At 47.9% G+C, this 21,847-nt stretch overlaps 1 protein-coding gene across 4 annotated transcripts in view; it reads right to left on the reverse strand.

The window, feature by feature from the left end:
- Positions 1 to 19,603, reverse strand: part of NIPA2 (NIPA magnesium transporter 2) — an 86,162-nt gene extending 66,559 nt beyond the window's left edge. Inside the window, exons 1-2 of one of the 4 annotated variants that reach the window (XM_063953282.1) lie at positions 19,275 to 19,603; positions 11,810 to 11,902 (exon numbers count right to left, since the gene is read on the reverse strand). The gene's annotated coding sequence lies outside the window, so the exon portion shown is untranslated. The remainder of the gene's footprint in view (positions 1 to 11,809; positions 11,903 to 19,274) is intronic. The other 3 variants (XM_063953281.1, XM_063953283.1, XM_063953284.1) reach the window with 3 other exon arrangements.
- Positions 19,604 to 21,847: the final 2,244 nt, after the last annotated feature.

The raw sequence follows: 21,847 nt of genomic DNA on the forward strand, positions 1-21,847 counted from the left end.
AATAAAATACTGTCCCTGTCAAGGGTATCAATATTTTTAGTCAGGGAATCCGACCAAGCCACCCCAGCTCTGCACATCCAGGCTGAGGCGATCGCAGTATAACACCAGTATGTGTGTATATACTTTTTATGATATTTTTCCAGCCTCCTGTCAGCTGGCTCCTTGAGGACGGCCCTATCTATAGACGGTACCGCCACTTGTTCTGATAAGCGTGTGAGCGCCTTATCCACCCTAAGGGGTGTTTCCCAACGCGCCCTAACTTCTGGCGGGAAAGGGTATACCGCCCATATTTTCTATCGGGGGGAACCCACGCATCATCACACACTTCATTTAATTTATCTGATTCAGGAAAAACTACGGTAGTTTTTTCACATCCCACATAACACCCTCTTTTGTGGTACTTGTAGTATCAGAAATATGTAACACCTCCTTCATTGCCCTTAACGTGTGGCCCTAATAAGGAATACGTTTGTTTATTCACCGTCGACACTGGATTCAGTGTCCCTGTCTGTGTCTGTGTCGACCGACTAAAGTAAACGGGCGTTTTAAAACCCCTGACGGTGTTTTTGAGACGTCTGGACCGGTACTAATTGTTTGTCGGCCGTCTCATGTCGTCAACCGACCTTGGCGCGTGTTGACATTATCACGTAATTCCCTAAATAAGCCATCCATTCCGGTGTCGACTCCCTAGAGAGTGACATCACCATTTCAGGCAATTGCTCCGCCTCCTCACCAACATCGTCCTCATACATGTCGACACACACGTACCGACACACAGCACACACACAGGGAATGCTCTGATAGAGGACAGGACCCACTAGCCCTTTGGAGAGACAGAGGGAGAGTTTGCCAGCACACACCAAAAACGCTATAATTATATAGGGACAACCTTATATAAGTGTTTTCCCTTATAGCATCTTTTTTATATATTTCTAACGCCAAATTAGTGCCCCCCCTCTCTGTTTTAACCCTGTTTCTGTAGTGCAGTGCAGGGGAGAGCCTGGGAGCCTTCCCTCCAGCCTTTCTGTGAGGGAAAATGGCGCTGTGTGCTGAGGAGATAGGCCCCGCCCCTTTTTCGGCGGCCTCGTCTCCCGCTCTTAACGGATTCTGGCAGGGGTTAAATATCTCCATATAGCCCCCGGAGGCTATATGTGAGGTATTTTTAGCCAAAAAAGGTTTTCATTTGCCTCCCAGGGCGCCCCCCTCCCAGCGCCCTGCACCCTCAGTGACTGCCGTGTGAAGTGTGCTGAGAGGAAAATGGCGCACAGCTGCAGTGCTGTGCGCTACCTTAAGAAGACTGAGGAGTCTTCTGCCGCCGATTCTGGACCTCTTCTCGTTTCAGCATCTGCAAGGGGGCCGGCGGCGAGGCTCCGGTGACCATCCAGGCTGTACCTGTGATCGTCCCTCTGGAGCTAATGTCCAGTAGCCAAGAAGCCAATCCATCCTGCACGCAGGTGAGTTCACTTCTTCTCCCCTAAGTCCCTCGTTGCAGTGATCCTGTTGCCAGCAGGACTCACTGTAAAATAAAAAACCTAAGCTAAACTTTTCTAAGCAGCTCTTTAGGAGAGCCACCTAGATTGCACCCTTCTCGGCCGGGCACAAAAATCTAACTGAGGCTTGGAGGAGGGTCATAGGGGGAGGAGCCAGTGCACACCACCTGATCCTAAAGCTTTACTTTTTGTGCCCTGTCTCCTGCGGAGCCGCTATTCCCCATGGTCCTTTCAGGAACCCCAGCATCCACTAGGACGATAGAGAAATCACAGTTGGATGCTGAATGGCTGGTACTTTTTCCAAACGTTGATAAATCTCCCCACAGGCTTATAAATGCACAGACAATACAAAGGAGGCCATGGGAAAAACAATGACTGCAGGAATATCTAATCTGCCACACTGATAACCTTGTATATACCTGCAAGGTGATCCTGTCATTGCTGTACGAAAGGATATCATTACTACAATACAGGCCGTGATTTCTAGGTATATACTGTACACATGACAACTAAGCAGGTATCTGTTCTATTACCTTGCAGGCTCTTATGTAGCCCATACACTTGTGAGATATCAGGTACAATCCTTCGATTTCGACCGCATCTGTGAGATAAATCAAAGGATTGTATGCACATTTTAGGTACCATGCGATGCGATGCGCGGGCACGCCAGTCTAATGTCGTGTCGCAAGATATTAAGTGCTGCACTTAATATTTATCGCATCGCAGTGCGATTGCATGTGTTTTTAAAAATACATGCGATGTGCGATGGGCACCCGGCGGGAGTGGACAGAGGCCGCTCCCAATCTGCAGTGACGTGCCCATCACGATCTATCGCATGGTAATCACTTTGGCAGTTCAGGTGCGATGTCGCGTCGCAGGGCATCGCACAAGTGTATGGGGACCATTACTTTGATACATACAAGTCTTTAATTTATTAAATATTATAAAAGAGAAAAAAAAAAAAAAAGATTTTAAACCTACCGGTAAATCTTTTTCTCGTAGTCCGTAGAGGATGCTGGGGGCTCCGTAAGGACCATGGGGAATAGACGGGCTCCGCAGGAGACATGGGCACTTTAAGAAAGACTTTAGATCTGGTGTGCACTGGCTCCTCCCTCTATGCCCCTCCTCCAGACCTCAGTTAGAGAAACTGTGCCCAGAGGAGACGGACAGTACGAGGAAAGGATTTTTGTTAATCCAAGGGCAAGATTCATACCAGCCACACCAAATCACACCGTATAACTTGTGATATACTATCCAGTTAACAGTATGAAAACGACATAGCATCAGTCCAAGACCGATGAGACTATAACATAACCCTTATTTAAGCAATAACTATATACAAGTCTTGCAGTAGTCCGCACTTGGGACGGGCGCCCAGCATTCTCTACGGACTACGAGAAAAAGATTTACCGGTAGGTTTAAAATCTTATTTTCTCTTACATCCTAGAGGATGCTGGGGACTCCGTAAGGACCATGGGGATTATACCAAAGCTTCCAAATGGGCGGGAGAGTGCGGATGACTGCCGCACCAATTGAGCAAACAGGAGGTCCTCCTCAGCCAGGGTATCAAACTTATAGAACTTTGCAAAGGAGTTTGAACCCGACCAAGTAGTAACTCGGCACAGCTGTAGCGCCGAGACCCCTCTGGCAGCCGCCCAAGAAGAACCCACCTTCCTAGTGGAATGGGCCTTGACCGATTTAGGTAACGGCAATCCCACCGTAGAATGCGCCTGCTGAATCGTGTTACAGATCCAGCGAGCAATAGTCTACTTTGAAGCAGGGGCACCAATCTTGTTGGTTGCATACATGACAAACAGTGCTTCTGTTTTTCTGACTGTAGCCGATCTGGCCACGTAAATTTTCAAAGCCCTGACCACATCAAGGGACTCGGGATCCTCCAAGTCACGCGCAGCCACAGGCACCACAGTAGTTCATATGAAAGGATGAAACCACTTTTGGCAGGAATTGAGGACGGGTCTGCAATTCCGCTCTATTCATATGGAAAACCAGATAGGGGCTTTTATGTGATAAAGCCGCTAATTCCGACACTCGCCTAGCCGAAGCCAAGGCTAATAACATGACCACCTTCCAAGTGAGATTTTTCAACTCCACCGTTTTAAGTGGTTCAAACCAGTGTGACTTAATGAAACTTAACACCACGTTAAGGTCCCAAGGCGTCACCGGAGGTACAAAAGGAGGCTGAATATGCAGTACTCCCTTCACAAAAGTTTGTACTTCAGGGAGAGAGGCCAATTCCTTTTGAAAGAAAATGGATAAGGCCGAAATCTGAACCTTAATAGAGCCTAATTTTAGGCCGAAATTCACTCCAGTTTGCAGGAGTGAAGGAAATGGCCCAGATGGAATTATTCCGTAGGAGCATTCCTGGCCTCACACCAAGAAACATATTTTCGCCATATACGGTGATAATGTTTAGATGTCATGTCCTTCCTAGCCTTTATTAGCGTAGGAATGACCTCATCCGGAATACCCTTATCCGCTAGGATCCGGCGTTCAACCGCCATGCCATCCAACGCAGCCGCGGTAAGTCTTGGAATAGACATGGCCCCTGTTGCAACCGGTCCTGTCTTAGAGGAAGAGGCCACGGATCTTCTGTGAGCATTTCCTGCAGATCCGGATATCAGGTCCTTCGTGGCCAATCTGGAACAATGAGGATTGTTCTCATTCCTCTCCCTCCTACCATTCTCAACACCTTGGGTATGAGAGGAAGAGGGGGAAATACATAGACCGACTGGAACACCCACGGTGTCACTAGGGCATCTACAGCTACTGCCTGAGGGTCTCTTGACCTGGTGCAATACCTCTGTAGCTTCTTGTTGAGGCGGGACGCCATCATGTCTATCTGTGGCAGTTCCCACTGACTTGCAATCTGTGCGAAGGCTTCCTAAAGAAGTCCTCTCTTGGATGCAGGTCGTGTTTGCTGAGGAAGTCTGCTTCTCAGTTGTCCACTCCCGGAATGAACTGCTGAAAATGCGTTTACATGATTTTCCGCCCAGCAGAGAATCCTGGTGGCTTCTGCCATTTCCACTCTGCTCTTTGTGCTGCCTTGGTGGTTTACATGAGCCACTGCGGTGATGTTGTCTGACTGGATCAGAACCGGTAGGTCGCGAAGCAATGTTTCCGCTTGCCGAAGGGCGTTGTATATGGCCCTCATCTCCAGGATGTTGATTTGAATACAAGTTTTTTAACTTGACCCAAAGACCTTGGAAGTTTCTTCCCTGTGTGACTGCTCCCCCACCTCCGTGGCTACCAGAATCCAGTCCTGGATGGCGAACCTGCAGAAGGTGAGCACTCTGCAGCCACCATAGGAGAGACACCCTGGCCCTAGGGGACAGGGCGATTAACTGATGCATCTGTAGATGTGATCCGGACCACTTGTCCTGTAGATCCCATTGGAAAGTCCTCGCATGGAACCTGCCGAAGGGAATGGCCCCGTAAGATGCCACCATCTTTCCCAGGACCAGAGTGCAGTGATGCACTGACACCTGTTTTGGCTTTATTAGGTGTTTTACCAGAGTCATTAGTTCCTGGGCCTTCTCTATCGGAAGATAAACCCATTTCTGGTCCGTATTCAGAATCATACCCAAGAAGGGCAGACGAGTCATAGGAACCAACTGTGACTTCGGGATATTGAGAATCCAGCCGAGTTGCTGTGACACCTTCAGTGAAAGTGACACGCTGTTCAACAACTGCTCTTTTGATCTCGCCCTTATTAGGAGATCGTCCAAGTATGAGATAATTGTGACTCCTTGCTTGCGTAGGAGCACCATCATTTCCGCCAATTACCCTGAAATTGGTAATGACAATACTGTACAGGTTAAGTATCCCTTATCCAAAATGCTTGGGACCAGAGGTATATTGGATATGGGATTTTTCCGTATTTTGGAATAATTGCATACCATAATGATATCATGGTGATGGGATTTAAGTTTAAGCACAGAATGCATTTATGTTTCATATACACCTTATACACACAGTCTGAAGGTATTTTTAGCCAATATTTTTTATAACTTTGTGCATTAAACAAAGTGTGTCTACATTCACACAATTCATTTATGTTTCATATACACCTTATACACACAGCCTGAAGGTCATTTAATACAATATTTTTAATAACTTTGTGTATTAAACAAAGTTTGTGTACATTGAGCCATCAGAAAACAAAGGTTTCACTATCTCACACTCACTCAAAAAATTCCGTATTTCGGAATATTTGGATATGGGATACTCAACCTGTACCATAATTCTCAGGTACGCCTGATGGGGTGGATAAATGGGAACATGAAGGTATGCAGCCTTTATGTCTAGATACACCATAAAATCCCCCCTCTTCCAGGCTGGCGATGATCGCTTTGAGCGATTCCACTTTGAATTTGAACCTTTTCAAGTACAGGTTCAGAGATTTTAATTTTAAAATAGGTCTGACCGAACTGTCCGGTTTCGGGACTACAGCCAAGGTTGAGTAATATCCCCTTCCTTGTTGAAGGAGGGGAACCGTGAGCACCACCTGTTGGAGATACAATGTGTGAATTGTATTTAATATTATCTCCCTTTCTGGGGGAGAAGCCGGTAGGGCGATAAGGAAAACCGGCGAGGAGGCACCTCTTCGAATTCCAGCTTGTAACCCTGAGAAACAATTTCTATTGCCCAGGGATCCACCTGTGAGTGAAGTCAGATGTGGCTGAAGAGTCGAAGACGTGCTCCCACTGGGGCGGACTCCATTAGCGGAGCCCCAGCGTCATGCGGTGGATTTAGTAGAGGCCGGGTAGGACTTCTGTTCCTGGGAACTAGCTGTGCCCTGCGCCCTTACCGCTGGTAAGAAAGGACGCTCCTCGTACTTTCTTGTTTTTCTGCGACCGAAAGGACTGCATTTGATAATGTCGTGCTTTCTTAGGCTGTGAGGGAATATAAGGCAAAAGATCAGATTTACCAGCTATAGCTGTGGAGACCAGGTCCGAGAGCCCTTCTCCACACAATTCCTCACCCTTGTAAGGTAAGGTAAAACCTCCATATGCCTCTTTTAGTCGGCATCACCTGTCCAGTGCATGTTCCACAGGACACGTCTAGCAGAAATCGACATAGCGTTGACTCTAGAACCCAGTAGACCAATGTCTCTTTGAGCATGTCTTATATATAAGACAGCATCTTTTTTTTCTTTTTTTTTTTGAAATAACGTTTTATTGATTATATAAGCATATAAACATATAGATACATCGTTGTAAACAATAGAAGGCAAATAAAATAGTCATGAGGCATCATAGTCAGAAGGAGGGGGCACTCAGGAGGCATATCAATTATTAGTTATCACACTCGCCTCCATGTAGACAGATTACCTAGATTGTTACAACTATCCGTTATAGTAGAAAGAGGGGGAGTAAGAGAATCAGGATACATAAAGAAAAGGTTACAGGGTAGAGAATAAAATACAATAAAAAAAGGGGATTGTAGATAACCGTGGGAGGGAAAAGGAAGAGGGATAGGTCGGCCAGTCTGAGCCATACATAGCAATAATTTTGTGGTGTGAATATAGTCTAGCTTAAATATTAGATATTCAGTGTCATAAATTAATTATTAGACACCAAACATCAAATGTTAAATGGTTGTCAATGGCGGTTCAGCATTAAAATGCTGAGTCCAGGGTGTCCATGTCTCAGTAAATGAGACTGGGGAGTCTCGGAGGGAAGCAGTAATTCGCTCTAGCTTATATGTGAACCAAATTGCATTAATCGTAGCGGTCAAAGTGGGAGGTGTCACAGACTTCCAATTAGACGCTATTTGACATTTAGCCGTATTCAAGATATGTTTAATTAGGGCTCGTTGGTAGCGTGAGGTGTCAGGGATGGGACGGGAAAGTAGTGAGTAAAGGGGCGAGGCAGGGATGGTTAAGTGCGTAACTTCTAAAACCAATTTATGAATTTGTCTCCAATATTGGCGGATCGTTGAACAAGACCACCAAACATGCAACAGGGTCCCCCTACCTCCACACAGTCTCCAGCACTCATCCGAGCTCGTGGGATAAATAGAGTGTAGTCTAGTAGGAACTAGGTACCAGCGGTAATACAATTTATATGAATTTTCAGCTATACGGACTGAGATAGAACTTTTGGTAATTTCCTGTCTAATATCCTCCCATTCCTCCACAGTTAAGATCTCTCCCACCTCTCTTTCCCAGGCCAGTTCGTGACTCTCCTTGGGGGGGACATTGTGGGTCAGTAACACCCGGTAAATGCGCGAAAGGAAGACAGCATCTTTTATATATCCTAGAGTCAATAACATGGTATCCTTATCTAAGGTTTCAATCTCCGCTGATAAGGTATTTGTCCACGCTGCTACAGCGCTATAAACCCCTGCCGACACAATAGCCGGTCTGAGTAGTGCACCAGAATGTGTGTAAATGGACTTCAAAGTACTTTTCTGCATGCTATCTGCAGGATCCCTGAGGGTAGCTGTATCTTGGTATGTTAGCGCTACCTTATGGGGAAACATGTCAACGCCTTGTCCACCCTAGGGGAGGACTCCCATCGTATCCTGGCCCTAGCAGGGAAAGGATACGCCATGAGAATTCTTTTGGGAAACTGCAGTTTCTTGTCTGGAGATTCCCGCTCTTTTTCACACAATTCATTTGGTTCATGAGAGGGGGGAAATGTTATCTCCGCTTTCTTCCCCTTAAACAGGTGTACCCTCGTGTCAGGGACATATGGGTCATCAGTGATATGCAAAACATCTTTTATTACAATAATCATATATTGAATACTTTTCTGCCAGTTTTGGCTGTAACTTTGCATCATCGTAGTCGACACTGGAGTCAGACTCCGTGTCAGTATCAGTGTCTATTATTTTGGATAGTGGGCGTTTTGAGACTCTGAAGGTCCCAGCGACATAGGGACAGACATGGGTAGATTCCCTGTCTGTTCTCTAATCTTTTGTGCAATAAATTTACCTCAGCACTTAATTCCACATATCCAGTCAGGCGTCGGCGTTGTCGACGGAGACACCACACACACACATTTGCTCCAAGAGCCTTTTACCTCAGACATGTCAACACACACGTACCGACACACCACACACTCAGGGAATCCTCTTATCTGAAAACAGTACCCCCGCAAGGCCCTTTGGAGAGACAGAGAGAGAGTATGCCAGCATACACCCAGCGCTAATACCCCAGGAAAAACACACAATGTGTTTACCCAGTAGCGCTGTAATACTATTATTTGCTGCCAATTATGTGCCCCCCCCCCTCTTCTCTGAAACCCCCTTTCACCTTGGATAAGCAGGGGAGAGTCCGGGGAGCTTCCTGTCAGCTGTGCTGTGGAGAAAATGGCGCTGGCGAGTGCTGAGGGAGAAGCCCCGCCCCCACGGCGGCGGGCTTCTGTCCCGCTTAAATAAAAACTGGCGGGGGCTCTTTATATATACAGTGCCTAGCTGTATATATATCTCTTTTTCCAGAAATGAGGTTTATATTGCTGCCCAGGGCGCCCCCCCTGCGCCCTGCACCCTTACAGTGACTGCCGTGTGTGAGGTGTGTGGGAGCAATGGCGCACAGCTGCACTGCTGTGCGTTACCTCAGTGAAGATCATGAAGTCTTCTGCCGCCTCTGAAGTCTTCTTTTCTTCTCATACTCACCCGGCTTCTATCTTCCGGCTCTGTGAGGAGGACGGCGGCGCGGCTCCGGGACGAACTCCAGGGTGAGACCTGTGTTCTGACTCCCTCTGGAGCTAATGGTGTCCAGTAGCCTAAGAAGCAGAGCCTTGAAACTCACAGAAGTAGGTCTGCTTCTCTCCCCTCAGTCCCTCGATGCAGGGAGTCTGTTGCCAGCAGGCTCCCTGAAAATAAAAAACCTAACCAATATACTTTGTCAGAAAGCTCAGGAGAGCTCTCTGAAAAGCACCCAGTCTCCACTGGGCACAGTATCAAACTGAGGTCTGGAGGAGGGGCATAGCGGGAGGAGCCAGTGCACATCAGCTCTAAAGTCTTTCTTAAAGTGCCCATGTCTCCTGCGGAGCCCGTCTATTCCCCATGGTCCTTACGGAGTCCCCAGCATCTTCTAGGACGTAAGAGAAAAAGTAATTTGTAATATAAAATGCCAACCATCCTATCAAGAAGTATTCATACAGTAAAAGAGTCTTCAATGGTTGCAAAATGTAGACATTGGTGTACAAATATCAGCCTCTAACTAACATCACACTACATAGCACTGTGGAAGATGTCGATATGCTCCAAAGGGCACCTGGCAGCAGACACATTCTGAACAAGAGTCCTTACAATCAAATATAGACTGCACAACACAGTGTTGAGAAATATTTAAAAGCTTAAAGAAAATGACGTAAACCAGCTATTTCCAGGAGCCTCAGATATGGTCCTTGGTTTAGTGGGGAAATGGACATCAGATCAACATATGGAATCAGAGCATGAAGTTTTCACAACTACCAAAGAACTATCAGAATCTCCTACAATTTTTGCATTGAGAATAACAGACCCATCTCACATGATAAGTAATGCAAATCTCCCAGACATGAGTGGAACGGGTGTGGATCATTGGGTTGACCAGAAATAGGTTGCCAATCAACAGGTTGACTGGGACGGGGTCAATAGGTCAACATGAAAAAGATAGACACCACAAAAAGTCTACAGGTACAAAACGTTGAAACAAGTTTTTTGTTTTTTTTAAATGTAATTTTGCATGTTTAACCACATGTAAGCCAAATTAGCAGACACGTGTACGCTCGCTGCACTTCGGGCAAGGTGCCTCACCACAGTTACGCTTCGCTTGGCACAGGTTACTATTCCAATTCGTAGTCCACGAGGATGGTAAATGCTTTAAAAAAAGAAAAAAACTGACCATGTCGACCTTTTTTTTTTAACTGTCGACCATATAGGGTCGACCTATAATCCAGGACCTGAGTAGAACAAGTATCCTAGTACAAATAAATAAATGGTTAAAGCAGCAGCTTTATATCCCTTTCATACCGCTGCTCCACCGTGGTTATTGCCAAGTTAAGCCAAGTCACGGCTTGGTGTGAAAGTGTCCCAAAAAAATAACCCAGATTTAGTTACCCGGAAATCCAACCCAGGCAGCTTGCAGGGTTGGATCCTGAGAAGGACCCAGGTTAAGGGGCAACAAGTGATGATATCTCCAGGTGCTGACAGATCAGTTCCATAGCACCAGTGTGCACTGTAAACGGCGCCGACCCAGGAATAGTCTGGGTCAGAGCCGCGGTCTGAAAGGGATCTGTCCCGGATTGGAAAAATGTCAATCATTAAACTAGAACAGGGGTGGGGAAGGCCGTATAAGGCCCGCGAAGCCGTTTGGTCCGGCCCACCCGCTCCTCTCAGTGAGACACGCCGCCGCACAGTCCGGCGGCAGTGTGTCTCAGCTGTCACCACACGGAGGAGAGCGCGGCTATTGTCGGGCGGCGGCGTGTAGGACTTGAAACCAGCCGTCGGTTCGGGAGCCAATCAGATCTCGCGGATCGGCAGCCAATCAGGAGCAGCGGCTGCCGGTCCGCGAGCTCTGATTGGCTCTCGAACCGGCGGCTGGTTTCAAGTCTTACACGCCGCCGCCCAACATAGCCGCTCTCTCCTCTGTGTCCCCGCCGAAAGGAGCGGTAAGCAGCACGGGGGGGCATCTGTATACCTGGCACTGTGGGGGGCATCTGTATACCTGGCACTGTGAGGGGCATCTGTATACCTGGCACTGTGAGGGGCATCTGTATACCTGGCACTGTGAGGGGCATCTGTATACCTGGCACTGTGGGGGCAATTGTGGATCTGGCACTGCACTATTGGGGGCATATGTGTATCACGTCCCATTTTAACTGGCCACACCCATTTTTTGGGCGCACGCGGGGGCAGACTTGTATGGCCCCCGAAGGATTTTATGAATATCCAAATGGCCCTCGGTAGAAAAAAGGTTCCCCACCACTGAACTAGAGTAACACTGACAAATTACACGAGTGCAAAAGTGTATTTGTTTTCACCTGCACAAACGTAAATGCATGTTTGCACAACATATTTAGAACATGAAACAATGTCAATATTATTCTGTTAAAGATAAGAGGCAAAAAGGTAAGCTGGGCTTAGTTACATACACAGCTAAAAACAGTAGTACTAATGCATGATACGCTGTCCAGCGTGAGTGGAAAAACATTTTACATACAGCCGAGTGAGAGCCATTGTTCTTTAATGTGAAGGCATACCATTGCATTTTCTAAGTATAGCAACATTAACATATACCTGTGAACATCATTAGTCATGCTTTTTATAGAATTCAGCTTGCATCAGATTTAATGGTTCAATCATACCTGGTTCACAAGCACAAGGGTATCATAAATGTAACACGGCCCAGGACTGAATCACCATTGCTTAGGATTTACACTATTGCTCATCATATTTACCTAAGAGTAAATGAAAATAAAACATTTTAATAACACATTGTTTCAGATTAGGGACTTTTATATTCCCAACAGCATTAGCCATTACAGTGATACTAAACATGCAGGAATCTGTTAAATATGGTTGATTTCGGGGGCGTGGCCACGGCGGCAAGAGACTAGGTAGCAGAACCGAGGAGCTCCCTGGAAAATAAATCCTGTCAAAATCCTGGGGCTCTGTTTCTGGTCTCCTCCAGTCTCCTCTCCTGCATGAAGGTACTGGGAAGGCGGTGGGCGCTGCGTGGATCCGTACGAGCGCTCCCTGCTCGCGTCGGCGGCCGCCCGGAATCCGGGCCTAGGCCGCAGCTCAGTCCCCGGCCTCAAGTTTGGAGCTCCGTCGGGCGCGTGCGCGCGCGCACAAGATCGAGCGCCCGGAACGACCACAGCGGCCGGCGGCGCAGAGGGAGAGCGGCATCACACTCCTGCACCCCCAGGGCTCCACAAACAAAATATCATATACCCCTGAAGGCTGGTGCAGTGAGAGAGGGGGGAGAGATCTGAGAGCTGGGCGGCCATTTTACCTGCAGCTCCCTATACAACTACTCACAACAAGGTACAGTGTGTACTGGGTTGGAGGTCTGGACTTTGTCCCAGCTGCCCTGCATATTGCCTATATAAAACCACACGCTGGACATATTTATCTATACCATTGGACCCCCCTGGTCCCCCTTCTCCCTTCAACATAAAGGCTGGATACCTCAGGGTCTGGAGTGCTGCTGATATTGCACCTACTGCCCACTGATATATATTTTTTGACACTGAATATTGGGACTCTCAAATAGTGCCGGGCCCTAACAAGATGGTGAAAGGCGGCCAGAGTGCGGCCGCGGCTAAACTGGAGAAGTTTGCCCGACAGCCTGCATCCCAGTCGACACAGACATCTCCTAAGCTCTCCCCCCCAGCCGGAGCGGACCCATCGGCTGGGGCCGACTCCGGGGGGAACGCACAGCCATCTGCTCATTCCATTCAGCAGGTCCTGGAGGCCATAGCGGCTAGTGAACAGCGTCTGTCGGACAAGATGGAGAAGGTGCAGTGTGATCTATCTCTGCTACGACAGGATGTCCAGCGAGTGCGGGAGAGGGTGGGCGAAACCGAGACAAGGGTGTCCAATCTGGAAGACCTCAGTGGCCCTCTACAGAGATCGGTGTCTGCAGTCACACAACAAGTCGCAACGTTGCAAACCAAACTCCTGGACATGGAGGGCAGACTCCGCAGAAATAATGTGCGGTTTGTGGGCCTCCCCGAAAAGGAAGAAGGGGCACACCCCGAAGATTTCTTGGAATCCTGGCTAAAAGAGGCATACGGTGCTGAATCCTTTACCTCTCAGTTTGCAGTGGAACGGGCTCACCGCGTGCCCTTCCGGCCTTTACCCCCAGGCGCCCCACCACGAACTTTTATAGCAAAATTCCTGCACTATAAGGATCGGGACTCTGTCCTGCGCTTGGGACGCGTGAAGGGCCCTCTAACCCGGAATGGAGTCCGGGTGTCGGCATTTCCGGACTTTGCAGCGGACGTTCAAAAAGATCGAGCTCAGTTTCTTCCCATAAAGCGACGTCTTCGTGACCTGAACCTATCCTACTCGATGCTGTTTCCATCTAGGTTGCGTGTGATAGCAGACGGGGAGACCAAATTCTTCGGCTCGCCCAGGGAAGCGGCATCCTGGCTGGACAGATATGCTCCGGGGGCCCGCCAGCTGGATCCAGACTGACATCGGGTCGTCCTCCCTTTTATGGGCCTACATTCTGCAAGTATAAGTCCAGGGAGCTCCCTCTCGTTTAGTGGTTCTGGACTTTGCTGAGAAGAGTTCTAAACGTATAAACGTACAAAGGTTTAGGTATTGGGGTTGTTTGATCTGTACGCCTAGTACAGTGTTGCCGTAGGCTTTGGGATCTCCAGGGCTAGAGTTCGGTTAGGGATATGGGTATGCCACAGTTCGGGGAGGTATACGGGGTGGGGGGATGGTTGGGGGCAGTTGTTGGCCCCTCAGCAGTTTTTCTTCTGTTTTTTGTTTTGTATTTACGAAGCCTATATATTTGCTATTCGGAGGGTGTGGTAGATTCGCATGGTTTTCAGGGGTTTGGTTCGGGGTCCGGGGCCAGCGAGAGACACGATTACCTGAGTGGAGGGCGGGGTGGGTGGGGGGTTGATTGGAGCGCTGTACCCCTGTTGATGACTTGGCCGACATGCCTCCCTTAAAAATCTTGGCGTGGAATGTCCGGGGCATCAACAACAAGGTAAAGCGATCCTTAGTATTTAAAATGATCAAGAAATATGGCCCGGATATCATTTGCCTAAGTGAAACTCATTTGGAGGGAAACAGGCTGTTGTCGCTCCGCAGGCCTTGGGTGGGGTGGGCATATCATTCCTCGCACTCCTCTTATTCCCGAGGGGTGTCGGTAATGATTAAGAGGACCGTACAGTTCGAAATGATAAGGGTAAATACAGATCCACATGGTAGATACGTGTTCATAGAAGGTAAATTATTCTCACGTAATATTTTCCTATTGTCTGTGTATGTTCCCCCCCCCTTTTCATATGATGTCCTGCAAAAGGCCGCCTCATTTGTTGCCTCCTCCCCCCACACCCCTGTCATCTGCCTGGGGGACTTCAACGCTGTGTTGGATGCCTCTTTGGACAGATGGAGGGCTCCTCGAGATCAAGGGACGGGGGGTGGTTTAATCTCATCTGGATCTAAATTTGCAGATTTTCTAGATAGTATGCAGTGGGTAGATGTCTGGAGGATTAGGAATCCTGGTCTTCGGCAATACTCATGCTACTCGGGTACACATGGCTCTTTTTCCAGAATCGACCTGGCCCTGGTCTCACCTGGGCTTCTGCCTGGTGTGACGGGTGTTCATTACGAAGCACGGGGGGTGTCCGATCATTCGCCCCTGGTGCTCTCAATAGATGGGGAATATCAGAGGGGACAGTCATATTGGCGGCTGCACCCATCTTGGCTTGCCCAGCTGGGCGACTGCCCGGATCTGGTGTCCACATGGGAGGGATTTTTTGCGGTTAATGTGGGATCAGCCCCGGCCCCGGTTGTTTGGGATGCATTTAAAGCACATTTGCGAGGCACATTGATTGGCAAAATTGCTGCCTGCAAGGTGGCTAGTAGAGCAATGGAAAGACAGCTTGAGACAGAGTGTAGGGATCGGGAGACGCGATACCTGACTGAGGGCACCCCCGCGCTGAGGGCATGCTGGCTGGTGGCTCAGGAAGCCTGGCTGGCTCACCTCGCAGACAAAAATGCACGTTCCCTTTTGTTTAGGGCCACTAACATCTATATGCAGGCGGACAGGCCAGGTAGCTTGCTGGCCCACTTAGTGCATTACGATCGACCTGGGACCACAATAGCGCAGCTGATTGACTCCGACGGCTCCTTGGTGGATGCCACTCCTGACATGGCACAAATGTTCCGTGGTTACTTCAGGGAGGTATACGATAGTCGACTGACATGTACCATGGAGGAATTAGACCTGTACCTGACAAATATTCCCCTTTCTAGACTCTCCCCCGAGGCCGGGGACGCCTTGGAGGCGCCTCTGACCTTGGAGGAAGTGACGTCGGCGGTTGGGGCGTCTCCTGGTGGTAAGTCCCCGGGTAGCGACGGCATACCCGCCGAACTATATAAACAATATATTAAGTTCTTTGGTCCTCAGCTGCTCAACACGTACGATGAAATGTTTGCCGCTAACAGCCTTCCTCCCTCAATGTCCGAGGCGATTCTCATACTGCTTCCCAAACCTGGTAAGGACCCCAGGCTGCTGGAGTCCTACAGGCCGATATCCCTTATCCCCACTGATGCCAAAATCTTGGCGAAAATTCTTGCGGTCCGGCTCAACCTAGTGATTGAATCTATAATACACCCGGATCAAACAGGCTTCATGCCTGGGAAATCCACATCCATTAACTTACGCAGGCTATACACCATTTTGCAGGCTCCTCGAGACTTCCCCTCGGACGCGGTTGTGGTCTCTTTGGATGCAGCCAAGGCGTTCGACAGCGTCGAGTGGCCTTACCTGTGGGGAGTCCTGAGGAGCATGGGCTTTGGCCCAAACTTTATTAAATGGATTAAACTGCTATATCAGAATCCACGAGCCAGGGCTCTGGTAAACGGCTATATTTCCTCCTCCTTCCCTTTGACACGGGGCACCAGACAGGGATGCCCCCTCTCTCCTGCCCTGTTTGCCATAGCCATAGAGCCCCTCGCTTGCTTGATCAGGTCGCAACCGGACATTGAGGGAATAGGTACGGGTTCCTGTACTGATAAAATAGCCCTTTATGCGGACGACCTGCTATTGTTCCTTCGAGACTATGCGGTGGAGATGCCCGCTGCACTGCGGGTCATCGAGACCTTTGGTGGGTACTCGGGACTCCGCATAAACTGGTCTAAATCAGTTATTATGCCCATTATAGGTCCCCCCCCTCAGGTACCGAAAATGGCCCTACCGCTGGGTTGGACAACCCAGTTTAAGTACCTCGGGATTCTAATTACTAACAACCCAGCAGACTTTGTGCCCCTAAACCTTGACCCTCTTGTACAAACAATAGTGCGCAAATCGAGAGCTTGGTGTAAACTACCACTGACAATGACGGGTAGGGTCGGCCTCATTAAAATGGTAGTTCTGCCTAAACTACTATATGTTCTATTGCAGTCCCCAGTATACATCTTCCCAGTCTTCTTCAGGAGACTAAATAGTGTCCTGACGTCCTTGATATGGGCCAACAAAAGACCTAGAATAAAGTGGACCACTCTCACCAGACAGAAAAGGGACGGCGGCCTGGCCTTGCCCCACTTCCAACTGTACTACTATGCTGCTTGTGGCTCCAAGGAAGGGAGGGGGCGGAGCTGGGCCGGGCGTTCCTTCGGTGTTATTACCCGGATCTCTCCCCGGCACAGGTCATGGTGGGGGGTATTCCTTCTAGACTCTCACCTCCTATCATCTTTCAGGCAATGAAGATATGGCTGGCATTAAGGGGCATGCTCGGGTATGAAGGTATCGACCCGGATACTCCCCTATGGCACTCCACACTGCTTAACGAACTGAGGTCCCTAGAGGGCAGGGAGGTATGGGCTCCATATTCGATAGTCTCGCTGTCCCAGTTATACGATGACGGTACATTGAAATCATTTCAGCAACTGAAGGAGGAGTTTGGACTCCCAAACTCTCACTTGTATAGATTCTTACAGCTCAGGCATGCCTTGCAGGCGCAATTCGGAGATTCCCCCCCGGCGCTCTCCCCTTTCCCCATAAAAACATTTCTTACTTCACTGGGTCGAGTTAAGGTGATCTCCTTCACCTACTCGTACCTTCTTCAAACACTACATGCGGACCCGCTCTCGAATCTTAGGGGAAAATGGGAGTGTGACTTGGGTCCCATGGACGGGGAGGACTGGGAAGGAGCTCTGGGTAACCCGAGCCAGGTCACTAAATCGCTGCGGTTTCAACAGATACAGCTTTTCATTCTGCATAGATCATACATGACACCGAGCAGGCTGGCCAGATTCAGGTCTGATAGTACTGATGATTGCCCCAAGTGCGGGGCTGCTGGAGGCACATTCTGGCACCTCATATGGGAATGCCCAATGCTGCAGGTGTTCTGGGCTGGGGTCGGGTCGATTCTGGAACATACGGGAATATCGAGAGGATTACTGACTCCGAGATTTTGCATTTTGGGGGTGGGCGACTCTGACTCTGGGTCCCGATGGGAAGGCATGTATGCCCGTAGTGTGTGCGCGCTTGCAAAAGTGTGCATCGCGCGGACATGGATGGCCACGCGTCCCCCCACGATACTTGCTTTCACAAATTTGGTAAACGATACCCTATTAAAAGAACGCTATGTATATATGAAATATAATGCTCTCACCAGATACGAGAAGATATGGTCTCCTTGGATCACCTCCACATACTCCTCTCTTGCCCTTCAAAGTTAGAAGGCATTGGCTCTCGCTGCGGAGGGGTTGTTTGGGCCCCAGGGCGTCGGGCCGAGCTTTTTGTCTCCCTGAGTCTCCCCTTTAATGTAGCTGGTTAACTATTCAACTGCCACACCACACCATGTATATCTTAGCTTGATTAGGCTTGAGTTTGTTATAGAGGGTTTAGTTTGGGGGTAGTGGGGTTGTGGGCTATGTATGGCCCATTAGATGAGAAATCACACTAAAAAGTGTGGGGAGAAAATATCTAAAATGTTAAGTATGTGAATCAAGACCTGTATACAGACATCCAATATTATGCATAATGCGGGATGACCGCACGGGAATAACAACGCGGGGAATGTCAGTCATACAAGTATACCGTTATAATGGAAAATAATTGAATGTAAACAGAGATTGACTCAGAATTTTGTGATACTCCAAATATGTTTCCCAGTGTAAACTGAAATGTCTGTATCTTTATTATGATGTGGAATAAAAATTACTCTATTAAAAAAAAAAAATATGGTTGATTTCATTTAAGCTCACAATCTGCATTCTGTATGTCAATATTAGGCTCATTATAAACAGATCTTAATAGAAAAAAAAAAAAAAAGACATTCAGAAGGAAGAGCAGTGTCAGAGCGTTAATAATTCAGGGAGGAATCATATTCACATATGTTATCAAGATGCAACAAGACAACAAAAAGCAGACTCCTCTTGTAACAGGGAGGCTAATTATGAGGAAACAGATCCCAAAGGTGCGGCCTCACCCTCTGGGACTGTAACTACAAGGCAGGATGACTGATTAATAGAGAGAGAGAGAGAGCGCAGAACCTTTACCACAGGTAGAATGGGCTACTGCGGCGATAGGCAACAGGCGGCCCTCCGAGCAGTCACTTGTTGCCCGCAGCTTGTTCCTGCTTTGCGGTCATATTTGTTACAGCTTGTAATGCTTGTCTAAAAGACCTGCAGATATTATTACAGGTAGGGGCCTCTGACTTTAACTGTATTCATTTAAGCTACTGCTAAAAAGAGTAATGTGAGGCCCTTTCAAAGAATAGAGGGATGCCCAACGTGCATCAGGCGGTCTATCACTGGGTTACCCCGCTATCCTGCGGGACTTAAGGGAACAGTGGTCCTAGCAAGCATTTATTTTATTAAGGGGAAGAATATATATATATATATATATATATATATATATATATATATATATATATATATATATATATATATATATATATATATACACACACACTGCATATGAGACATTGCCTATACGACAATTGGCAGCTACAGCAGGCTTCTGGGTATAGAAAAGAATATTGTGGGGGGGGGGTTATTGGTCAAACTTTCTCTCTGTTATCACCATCGACACAACACACACATGACGATTCCATGCAGTGACAGCTGACTTACTGGTCGCCCCTCTCTCACCACCGCCGCCGTGTTGCTCCCGGAGCCGCTCCGTCTCTCCATTGATGTCAGCAGCAGCCACACAGCAGCACAGGCCGGGCGTGACGTCACCGCGTCTCCCCAGTTTCCTGCTTCCGCCAGCGCCGGGTTAGGGGGGGGGGGGAAGGTGTCACGGGCAAGGACATGTGAGGGGCTCCCAAGCTCCCTCACAGCTTTCACCAAACTTTATCAAAAGGACAGAGACGGTCAGGGACAGTCAATAGAGGCGGGCCGGAGAACAGCAGCTGTCATGCTGAAGTCTAATGTCAACAAGTTCAACAACTCTGCTGGTAGCGTGTCACGCCCAGCAGCCGCAGCCTGGCTCATAAAAATGGTCTTCTACCTTTCTCTTCCCGCTACAAGGACCTGGGCTCTGCCAGTCACTGTGTCTGCTGTTAAAGCATTTTAAAACTGTAGTTAAATATAGCCTCGGGTATGTTGCAAATGGAAAATTGGTGTGAAAAATATAAAGCAAGTATTAGTTTACTGTCACAAGAGGTGAGGATGGCAGCTAGATGATGTTCTGGAATGCAATGCTATAAAATACTTCTTTTAGACTAGCTGTTCTATCAGTTCTTCGCACAGGAGTTTCTGGTTTTCACGATTGTAAATATAAAGGGGGAGATTCAAATGTTTAAAAAGTCAGTTGGGAGTCTGTTTTTTCTTATCTAATAGGAAAAAACAAACACCCAACCGACTTTTCAAACATTTGAATTCCCCCCAAAGAGTGTTAAAAATCTGGTAAATCTATAGAGATGTAAAGTAAATATTAATCCATGGTTCTTGGCGTTACCTGAGGCGCACCCGTAGCAGATACGGTAAAAAGTGACAGGAACATTTTTGTAGTTTATTAAATTCTACAGGAGGTGCACTCCAAATTTTGATCCGATTGTCCATTTGGGTGTTATCGTTCATACAATACAAGCCATGCATCAGTAATTACGTCATTATGTCAACCCCTTTTTCACCCCCCTTAGGGGAGGTTTTTTAGTATTGTAATTCCGTTTTCCTATTTCCCACCTGATGAATACCTATGTTCAATTTCAGCTTCCTAACATATTGGGAGATAAAAACAGGATTTTAATACCTATCGGTAAATCCTTTTCTCCTAGTCCGTAGAGGATGCTGGGGTCCATTTCATGACCATGGGGTATAGACAGTTCCGCAGGAGCCATGGGCACTTTAAAAATTTTCAAGGGTGTGAACTGGCTACTCCCTCTATGCCTCTCCTCCAGACCACAGTTATAGGAACTGTGCCCAGGGAGACGGACATTTCGAGGAAAGGATTTACTTTTATACTAATGGTGAGATTCATACCAGCTCACACCTCAACACTGCCGCACAACATGGCATTCAACATAACACGCCAACAGGCATGAATCATTTACAGCAACATGCTGAAAACAAATGTAACGCACTTGTGTAACTAACTGAACAAAACTGCAGGTAAAGTACGCACTGGGTCGGGCGCCCAGCATCCTTTACGGACTAGGAGAAAAGGATTTACCGGTAGGTATTAAAATCCTGTTTTCTCATACGTCCTAGAGGATGCTGGGGTCCATTTCATGACCATGGGGTTTATACCAAAGCTCCAGTACGGGCGGGAGAGTGCGGATGACCCTGCAGCACCGATTGACCAAACTTGAGGTCCTCATCGGTCAAAGTGTCAAACTTATAAAATTTAGTAAAAGTGTTTGACCCTGACCAAGTAACTGCTCGGCAAAGCTGCAATGCTGAGACCCCCAGGACGAGCCCACCTTCCTAGTAGAATGGGCCTTCACCGACGTAGGTAATGGCAATCCAGCCATAGAATGAGCATGATGATTCGTTCCTCTGATCCAGCGCACAATAGTCTGCTTAGAAGCAGGACACCCAATCTTGCTGGGAGCATACAGGACAAACAGCCTCTGTTTTCTGTAACCGAGCTGTTCTTTGCGACAAAAATCTTCAAAGCTCTAACCACATCTAGAAACTGTGACTCAGTGAAAGTTTCAGTAGCTACTGGCACCACAATAGGTTGGTTTATGTGGAAAGACGAAACCACCTTTGGAAGAAATTGTTGACGAGTTCTTAACTCTGCCCTATCTTCATGGAAGATCAGGTAAGGGCTCTTGTGAGACAAGGCCCCCAACTCAGACACCCGCCTTGCGGATGCCAAGGCCAAAAGCATCACCATTTTCCAAGTGAGAAACTTCAATTCTATCTCCTGCAGAGGTTCAAACCAATCTGATTGAAGGATCTGCAACACCACATTAAGGCCCCATGGTGCCACTGGAGGCACAAATGGAGGCTGGATGTGCAGAACCCCTTTCACGAACGTCTGAACTTCTGGAAAGGAGGCCAATTGTTTTTGAAAGAAAACTGATAAGGCCGAAATCTGGACATTGATTGAACCCAATCTAAGGCCCGCATCCACACCAGCCTGCAGAAAATGGAGAAAACGTCCCAACTCCAACTCTTCCTTAGGAGCCTTCTTGGATTCACCCCAAGACACATATTTTCTCCAAATACGGTGGTAATGTTTAGACGTTACTCTT

This window comes from Pseudophryne corroboree, chromosome 2 (assembly GCF_028390025.1).
Source record: "Pseudophryne corroboree isolate aPseCor3 chromosome 2, aPseCor3.hap2, whole genome shotgun sequence".
Taxonomy (NCBI): domain Eukaryota; kingdom Metazoa; phylum Chordata; class Amphibia; order Anura; family Myobatrachidae; genus Pseudophryne; species Pseudophryne corroboree.